Raw genomic sequence first — 8,952 nt, 5'->3', positions numbered from 1 at the left:
TGTCTCTTCTCTCTCAGACAGTTTACACAGCTATAATTTAGGTGAGTAACTCACACCAGGGCAGGTACTAAATACCCATCCCCATGTACAAAGGAACGTGATTCTTTTGGGGCTGTCGTGTACCTAAAACGGCGTTTACCCTTTGTATTTGTTGTGTAATAAACCCCACCCTTCGTAGGTGCTGGAGCTGGGGGTCTGGCCGCGGCCCCTGGCTTGGAGTTGTCTCCATCATATACAGGGGTTTACCGTTTGGTTCAGTGGCTCTCAGCACCCCCACTACACAGATTGTTCCAGCACCCCTTGCCACCCTTGTTTTAGGGTTGCCTATGATAGGCTGCTAAAATCGTAGCTGTCAGCTATGGCAAACCTAGAGTTGGATTGCAACTTCCCCAAAGGTTGGGGTGGGAGAGGAATGAGTGGGTGTGTGGATTTTTATTTACACTAAAGCACCCCCCACTCAAAGCACCAGCTCACTGTATAATAATTTTCTAGTAAATTATAGACAGTTTAAAAAAAGCCACACTGCCTTGTCTACAGACAAACAAAAAGCAGACTAGAAGAGGGCTCTGCATAGGGGAAAGGGAAGAGAGAAGGTTCTAAATATGGCAGTCAAAATAGTTACAATAAACAAATTTATGCCATTGACAGAGGATTTTAGCTGCTTAAAAGTGGAGCTAGTGGTACTGAGATGGGTATCAAGGCAAAGGGGGAGAAAATGGGTGAGATTCTTGTAAGAATCCCCTCTAGCTTTCATAAAATGAATTTATTTGAAATTAGTTAAAACATTGCACCATGGCAGTACAACAAGAGCCTGATCCTGTGTCCACTGAACTCAATGCCAAAGCTCCCATGGACTTCAGTGGTGCAAGATCAGGCCCCATGATAGGCAAATTCCAACTATTTCATTTAGAATCTACCTTGAACAGAAGCTAAATGTAGTGTCAAATAGCTCTAGCAATGTGTGCAATGACCAAGAAATGATTAACAGCTATGTCTGTGGGGCAATTAAACTGAGCATCTGCCTTCTGTCAATATTGAGATAACTCCCACTGTAACTTACATAAAATATATACTTTACAAGTATAAGTTTGGAGCTAGAATTGCAACTTTGGACAAAATTAACTGAGATTTCTTTTTCTTTCTGAGACAAGGTTCAGGTCTGTCACTTCAGAAAAATGGGAGTGGGCAGGCAAAGTTGTCAGCATAAAGAACCTTGCATTTGATTATGATATCCTGCAAAGTCAGGGGGTGGGACAAAACGTGGAAGACCTAATGGAGCATATAGACCTACGAAAAGGGGGCACAAACTAAGGTGGGGGAGGAGGGAGGGTTGTAACTGCCTCCTTTTCCCTGTAGCAAATGATACCTCTGAAAAGATGTGGGAAGACTATCCAGGACCTGTACATTTTTGCTCCTTAAATGCACTGAGTCATGGCAACACTGTGACAGGCTCCCATTTCAAAGTGGTCAGAGCCATAGTCAGGCCGCATTGAAACCAAGGTAGGGGACCAGCTATGGATCAAAACCAAGGTCAGAGTCCACAGACAAGCCAAATTAGGATAGTAGTTAGAGTCTAGAGTGGGCCAAAGGTCAATGCCAGGTGGGAGTCAGTCCGAGGGTTTGGAGGCAGATGCAAGGCTGGAGTGGTTCAGTAACAGGGCTGGAGTATGGTCTGAGTGGGGCTTGGGCAAGACTGAAGATAGCTGCAACAAGCCTGGGGCTGAGCAGGACCAGGAACTGGATCAAGGGCAGGCTGAAAGCCTAGGGAGTCTGTAACACTGTGAAGCAGCAGGAGGGTTCCTAGCCAAGTAGTGCTGTTGTACAGTGTAAGGACTTGTCTATGCTTAAAACACTGCAGTGACAAAAATGAAGTGCTTCAGCGAAGATGTTGCCTACACCAATGGGAGGGGTTCTCCCATCAACATGGGTATTCACCTCCCCAAGAGGTGGTAGAGAATTCTCCCGTCGACCTAGCTGTGTCTACATAGGGTGACCAGATGTCCCGATTTTATAGGGACAGTCCTGATACTTGGGGCTTTTTCTTACGTAGGCTCCTATTACCACCCCCATCCCAATTTTTCACACTTGCTATCTGGTCAGCCTATATCTACACTAGGGATTAGGTCAATTTTAAAAACATCATTTGGTGTGTGGATATTTCCCACACCTGAGCAATATAGTTATAATAATTTAATTTCCTAGCATAGACCAGGTCTAACTTACAGGTCTGGCAGACTCAGTAAAATACCTGTGCCTAGGGTCATCTGACCCAGGTTCTGTCCAGGGATAAGCTGCTGCAGCATATCTGAGCATTCAGGCTCTGCTTATGGGATGAGTTGGTGCAGCATGATTTAGTAATTAATAGGTATCCTGGAAATGCATTTGCCATGTAAAAATATTGAATGTATGTGTGGTGGGTTTTTTTTGTTTTTTGTTGTTGTTTTTTAAATAAAGAATCTGGCAGGGCATGGGTTTTGGGCTGTCAGCACTGGGTGGTGGGGCTCCAGGCTGTCAGATTTCATTTTTATCACAGAAAAATGTGGATTTTTATGTTTGGGGTTTTTTATTGGAAAACTTTGCGGGGGAGGTGGGGGCAGTTATCACAGAAAACTAGGATCCCTGGTGATAAGTCACTGCAGGTTCTGCTGAAGTGGTGAGTCATGGCAGCTGAATGGGCACCCCTGGTCTGGCTTCAGGTTTGCCTTACACACTGTGAACCTTCTGGCTGAAAAAGGGGGGAGCGGGGAACAGTTCCCACCTACCTACTCTTTAATAAAAGGACAGACTCATTTATACTAGAGGTGGGTAGGTGAGCCTGAACCTACACTGTCCTCTGGAGCATGTACTAATGTCTGTTGCTAAACTGAGCCAACCCCCAAACCCTTGAATCATAGAATATCAGGGTTGGAAGGGACCTCAGGAGGTCATCTAGTCCAACCCCCTGCTCAAAGCAGGACCAATCCCCAATTAAATCATCCCAGCCAGGACTTTGTCAAGCCTGACCTTAAAAACTTCTAAGGAAGGAGATTCTACCACCTCCCTAGGTAACGCATTCCAGTGTTTCACCACCCTCCTAGTGAACAAGTTTTTCCTAATATCCAACCTAAACCTCCCCCACTGCAACTTGAGACCATTACTCCTCGTTCTGTCATCTGCTACCACTGAGAATAGTCTAGAACCATCCTCTTTGGAACCACCTCTCAGATAGTTGAAAGCAGCTATCAAATCCCCTCTCATTCTTCTCTTCTGCAGACTAAACAATCCCAGTTCCCTCAGCCTCTCCTCATAAGTCATGTGTTCCAGACCCCTAATCATTTTTGTTGCCCTTCGCTGGACTCTCTCCAATTTATCCACATCCTTCTTGTAGTGTGGGGCCCAAAACTGGACACAGTACTCCAGATGAGGCCTCACCAATGTCGAATAGAGGGGAATGATCACGTCCCTCGATCTGCTGGCTATGCCCCTACTTATACATCCCAAAATGCCATTGGCCTTCTTGGCAACAAGGACACACTGTTGATTCATATCCAGCTTCTCGTCCACTGTCACCCCTAGGTCCTTTTCCGCAGAACTGCTGCCTAGCCATTCGGTCCCTAGTCTGTAGCTGTGCATTGGGTTCTTCCGTCCTAAGTGCAGGACCCTGCACTTATCCTTATTGAACCTCATCAGATTTCTTTTGGCCCAATCCTCCAATTTGTCTAGGTCCCTCTGTATCCTATCCCTGCCCTCCAGCGAATCAACCACTCCTCCCAGTTTAGTATCATCCGGAAATTTGCTGAGAGTGCAATCCACACCATTCTCCAGATCATTTATGAAGATATTGAACAAAACTGGCCCCAGGACCGACCTCTGGGGCACTCCACTTGACACCGGCTGCCAACTAGACATGGAGCCATTGATCACTACCCGTTGAGCCCGACAATCTAGCCAACTTTCTACCCACCTTATAGTGCATTCATCCAGCCCGTACTTCTTTAACTTGCTGACAAGAATACTGTGGGAGACAGTGTCAAAAGCTTTGCTAAAGTCAAGAAACAAGGGCCTTAAGGCTGCTCTAGGAGAACAGCAAATGCCAAGTTTGCTAGTCAGACTCCTCCTTACAGGTTTTTCACTTTCTAAATAAAATTTAGAACATTTATTTTGATAATTACACTTGCCAGCAGGAAGTTAGTAATAGCTTAGGGAAGGAATGTACAGTATATTGGGTCTGGTATAGGGGATTAAAGGTGATTGCTTTAAAAAAACAAAGCAAACAAACTAGTCATAGAGTTTAAGGCCAGAAGAGCGCACAAGATCATCTAGTTCAGTGATCCTCAAACTGTGGGGTGCCTGCACCTAGGAAGCATGGAGGAATGGAGGATTATTCAAGGGTGCACGCAGCAGGGGATGTGGGAGGGAGCACCATGTTTTCAACCCAGCTCCGTCCCCAGTCTCAGTCCTCCCCCAGCCCTGTTCAGCCCCCAGTCCTGCTCTGCCTCTAGGCCCAGGCCAACCACCCAGTGAGGACAGGAAGGGAGCATCATTCCCCCATCCTCAGCTCCGTCAAGCTCCACTGCTGAGGAAGCCTTGGCTGTGCAGTAATGGAGGGGGGACATGGACAGATTCTTTTAATGGTGAAGGGGGGTGTGACTCAAAAAGTTTGCACACTGCTGATCTAGTCTGACCTGCTGTATATCGCAGGCCACCAACACCATTCAGCACCTGCACACCAAACCAAACCCAGCAACCAAAATTAGACCAAAGTATTACAGCCCATCATAGACTAAGCTGTTATGTGCCATGGGCAGAGAATAGGAGGGACCAAGGTGCCCAACAAATGAGGGCCCTGCAAAGGCAGGGTAATAAGTGAGATATACCCAGATGATCCGTGCAAATGATACCCTGTGGATACACCCATATGCTTTAGAGGAAGGCAAAAATCCCTCCAGGTCACTGCCAATTTGACCGGGGTGTGTGTGTGTGTGATTCTTTCCCAACCCCACATGTGATGGACAGTTAGACGCTGAGGATGTGAGCAAGAACCAGCCAGCTAAGCATCTCAGAAAGAGAAAGTTGGGTGCTATCCCAGAGTACAAACCCTTCCTGTCCAAAGCCCAGCTCCAGCTGTGGTCATCTCTGATCCTTTGGAAGAAGGAGGAAAAAAAGAAACCCACTGTAACTCTGGCAAACCCAGTGCCAGCTCATGCCAAAGCCTTGGGCCTCATTGAACACTGACAGATGCATAGCCGGAAACCAGGCTGGCTTACCTGTGAGTTCATATCTATTTTACAGTAGTAGAGTTATAAGAATGTTTTTAGATTTTGTGGAATGCTTGTAGGATGCTGCATGTATTAATCCTACTTATAATATCTGTATCCCATGTTCTAAGGTAGTGTTTGCTCTGTAACTATAAACATGTCTTCTCAGGCCTTTTCTACATTATACAGTTTTGTCAACAAAAGTCAGGTTTTGTTGACAAAACAGTGGAGGTGTATACACAACAATGCTCCTCCCACTGATTTAAAACTCCTGCTATGCTGGCATAATACAGTCACCTCGATGAGTGGCATAGAGCTTTTTGCAACAAAGTTTGAGCTTTGCAGTGTCAGTGTAGATGGTGTGCTTGCTCATGTCACCCAAAGTGGCCTCCAGGAGGTGTCCCACAATGGCTCTCATGACCACTCTGGTAAGCAGTTTCTACTCCACTGCCCTGCAGCTGGGTACACAGGCATACACCCCTCCACCTTGAAAGCCCCAGGAATTTTTTTGAAATTGCACTTCCTGTTTGTTTGGTCTGGACAGCTCACATCACATCTTCCCAACTGACTATGCTGTCTTTCCAGGGCTGCCCGGTGGGGGGTGGGGTGGGGCAAGTGGAGCAATTTGCCCCGGGCCCTGCAGGGGCACCCACAAGAGTTTTCAGGGGCCCCCTTCAGTGCCGTCGAACACACCTGGAATGAAGGATCCGCCGCTGCTTCTTCCGCTCCGGGTCTTCGGCGGCAATTCGGCAGTGGGGGTCCTTCCACTCCATGTCTTCAGCGAAGTGCCCTGAAGACCCAGAGCAGAAGGACCCTCGCCACCGAGGATCCCAGGGCCCCTAAATCCTCTGTGCGGCCCTGTCTCTTTCTGCAGCAAACTCCCACCTGGAGTACATCGGAGTTGCTGGATTTTTTGGGGAGAGGCAGCTGTGGGGAGAGGCAGCTGTGCAGTTGCCATAGGAACTTCGACACCTACAAGCAGTAACATGGATGAGAAGGGGCACAAAAGGGACATGCAGCTGTGCCATTCTACAATCAAGAGCTGAGGCAGGTGTACCAGAAGACAAGGGAGGCTAACCGTCACTCTGGTGTGGCACCAAAAATATGCTCCTTCTACAAAGAGCTGTACGCTATCCTTTGCAGCGATCCCACCTCCACTGCTAGGAGGCCTGTGGATATTTTGGGTGTGTGTGCGGGGACAGGAGGCAGTGGCCAGCGGAGTCAACCCCGAGAACCAAGTGGTGGACGAGGAGATCAAGTTGGAGGAGGATGTGGGACAGATGGCAGGATTGTCTGGTTGTGTGGCAAGCCAGGGACTCTCTTTTGACTCCAGAGGGGTCTAGCAGTCCCGCTCTGGTGTGCCTGAAGCAGGAGAAGGGAGCATGTGTTAATACTCCATTTTGCTTTGATATTACACAATTACATGAGGTAGAGGTGTCCTTTATTTTGTTGCATGATGCACATGGGAGAAGGAATCAAAATTAACAACACTAGGTACTGTTTGCATCTGCTTCTCATTCCCTTGTGTTGCTATGCAATGGGGGCCCTGTGGAAAAGTCTGTTAATGCACACGGAAATCTCTTGGGAATCCTCCATAGCGATCTCTAGGAAACTTCCTGCAGATACTCTGCAATCCTCTGCCAAATGTTCCTGGTATTTATACCTCTGATGTGTTTATAGAGAGCAATCATATCTCCCTTTATCTTTCATTTTGTTAGGATAAACAAGCTAAACTCCATAAGTCTCTTCTTGTAAGGCAGGTTCTCCATTCCTCTCATCATCCTAGTAGCCCTTCTCTGCACCTGTTCCAGTTTGAATTCATCTTTCTTAAACATGGGAGACCGGAACTGCACAGAGTATTCCAGATGAGGTCCCACTAGTTGCTTGTACAAAGGTAATAACACTTCCCTGTCTACTGGAAGTACCTCATCTAATGCATCCTAGGATTGCACTAGCCTTTTTCACGACCACATTCCATTGGTGGCTCATAGTCATCCTGTCGACCAATACGCCTGGGTCTTTCTACTCCTCTGTCAGTTCTAGCTGGTAAATCCACAAACTTATAACAAAAATTTTTGTTGTTAGTCCCTAAGTGCATGACTTTGCACTATTAAATTTTATCCTATTTTTATTACTCCAGTTCTCAAGATTGTCAAAATCTGCTTGTGTGATACTCCGGTCCTCCTCAGTATTGGCAGTAACTCCCAACTTTGTCTCATCCGCAAATTTTAATAGCACACTCCCGCTTTTTGTGCCTAGGTCATTAATGAAAATGTTAAATAAGATTGGTTCCAAGACTCGACTAGTAACTTCCCTTCAGCCTGACAGTTTACCTTTCAGCATGACCCCACTGTTGTCTCCTCTTTAACCAGTTTCCTATCCACCTTTAAATTCTTATATTAATCCCCATTTTATCCAAATTAACTAATTGCCCTTGTGGAACTGTATCAGATGCTTTACTGAAATCTAGGTCGATAAGATCAACTGCATTTCCTTTGTCTAGAAAATTAGTTATCTTCTCAAAGATAAGAGATCAGTTTGGTCTGACACAATGTATTGTTTTGTAAAACTGTTGTATTTTATCCCAATTTTCATTTACCTCTTTGTCCTTAACTACTGTCTCTTTCAAAATTTGTTCTAAGATCTTGCATTCAGTTGAGGTCAAACTAATGGGCCTGTAGTTTCACAAATCACTTTTTTTCCCTTTCTTAAATATAGGTACTACACACTTGCGTTGTTATGCTGGAAATTGGGAAATCACACCTATTCTAGATCAATTCTCCAATCAAGATAATTTTGAATTCTAATCCTTTCCTCCAAAGTACTTGCAATCCCACCTAGGTTGGTGTCATCTGCAGATGTTGTAAGTGTATTCTTTCCTCTGTCATCCAACAAAATGTATGTGCTTAAAGCACTAAAATGAAATAACTAAAAACATGGGTGATAAAAAGCAGGAAATTACACTTCAAACAGCAATTTGATCAACTTTTGCTGTTAATAGTACTGAGTTGCTTCTGCCATTGCCTGATACTGCTAGTATTTCTGAGATCCCTCATCAACTACAAGATAAGTCGTTCTTTCTCTGTGTGAACTTTGGAAAAAGAGACAGTTTTTCTGCTCATCCTGGTTGGTGATTTTTTTTTCAATAGCTCCACTCTGAAGATAGTTAAAGCATACTTTGTTTCTTCATACTTTGTTACTGTTGGTTAGCACCAGCTGGAGCTGTCTGATGTAGCTTATGCACTTTAAACAGATTAGTATGTGAAGGGTCATTTAGTGCCATAGGGAAAAACAAGATCCCACTAGGACAGCCAGGAAAATCTAAATCTGGCTGACTATTGTTATCCCTTTGGAGTTTCTCTGAAGACAAATATCAATGGAACTAAAAATGAATGAGGAAGTAGTCAAACTAGAGTGGACTTTGACTTCATCAACTGAAATGAATACATTGTCTTACAGTTCTGTTTCTCTCTCTCTCTCTCTCCACCCTTTTGCTGTTTGCATGTCCTATATGGTGTTATGTACATGATAACTTGACTCTTTTAACTAGTTGAGGTAAAATAATCACTCACTCATAAAATAAACCAGCACCTGAATTGGAAGCTTCCAGTAAAGGTAGTGTTAATGTTGGAGTGGTTGTTACTAGAATTTTTATGCTTCCCTGTTCAGGAGGGCCTATTGAAAATCAACTTGGATTTCTTTTTTTCTTTGAAGT

Source organism: Lepidochelys kempii, chromosome 4 (assembly GCF_965140285.1).
Source record: "Lepidochelys kempii isolate rLepKem1 chromosome 4, rLepKem1.hap1, whole genome shotgun sequence".
Taxonomy (NCBI): domain Eukaryota; kingdom Metazoa; phylum Chordata; order Testudines; family Cheloniidae; genus Lepidochelys; species Lepidochelys kempii.
Note: the sequence above shows the minus strand (reverse complement) of the source record.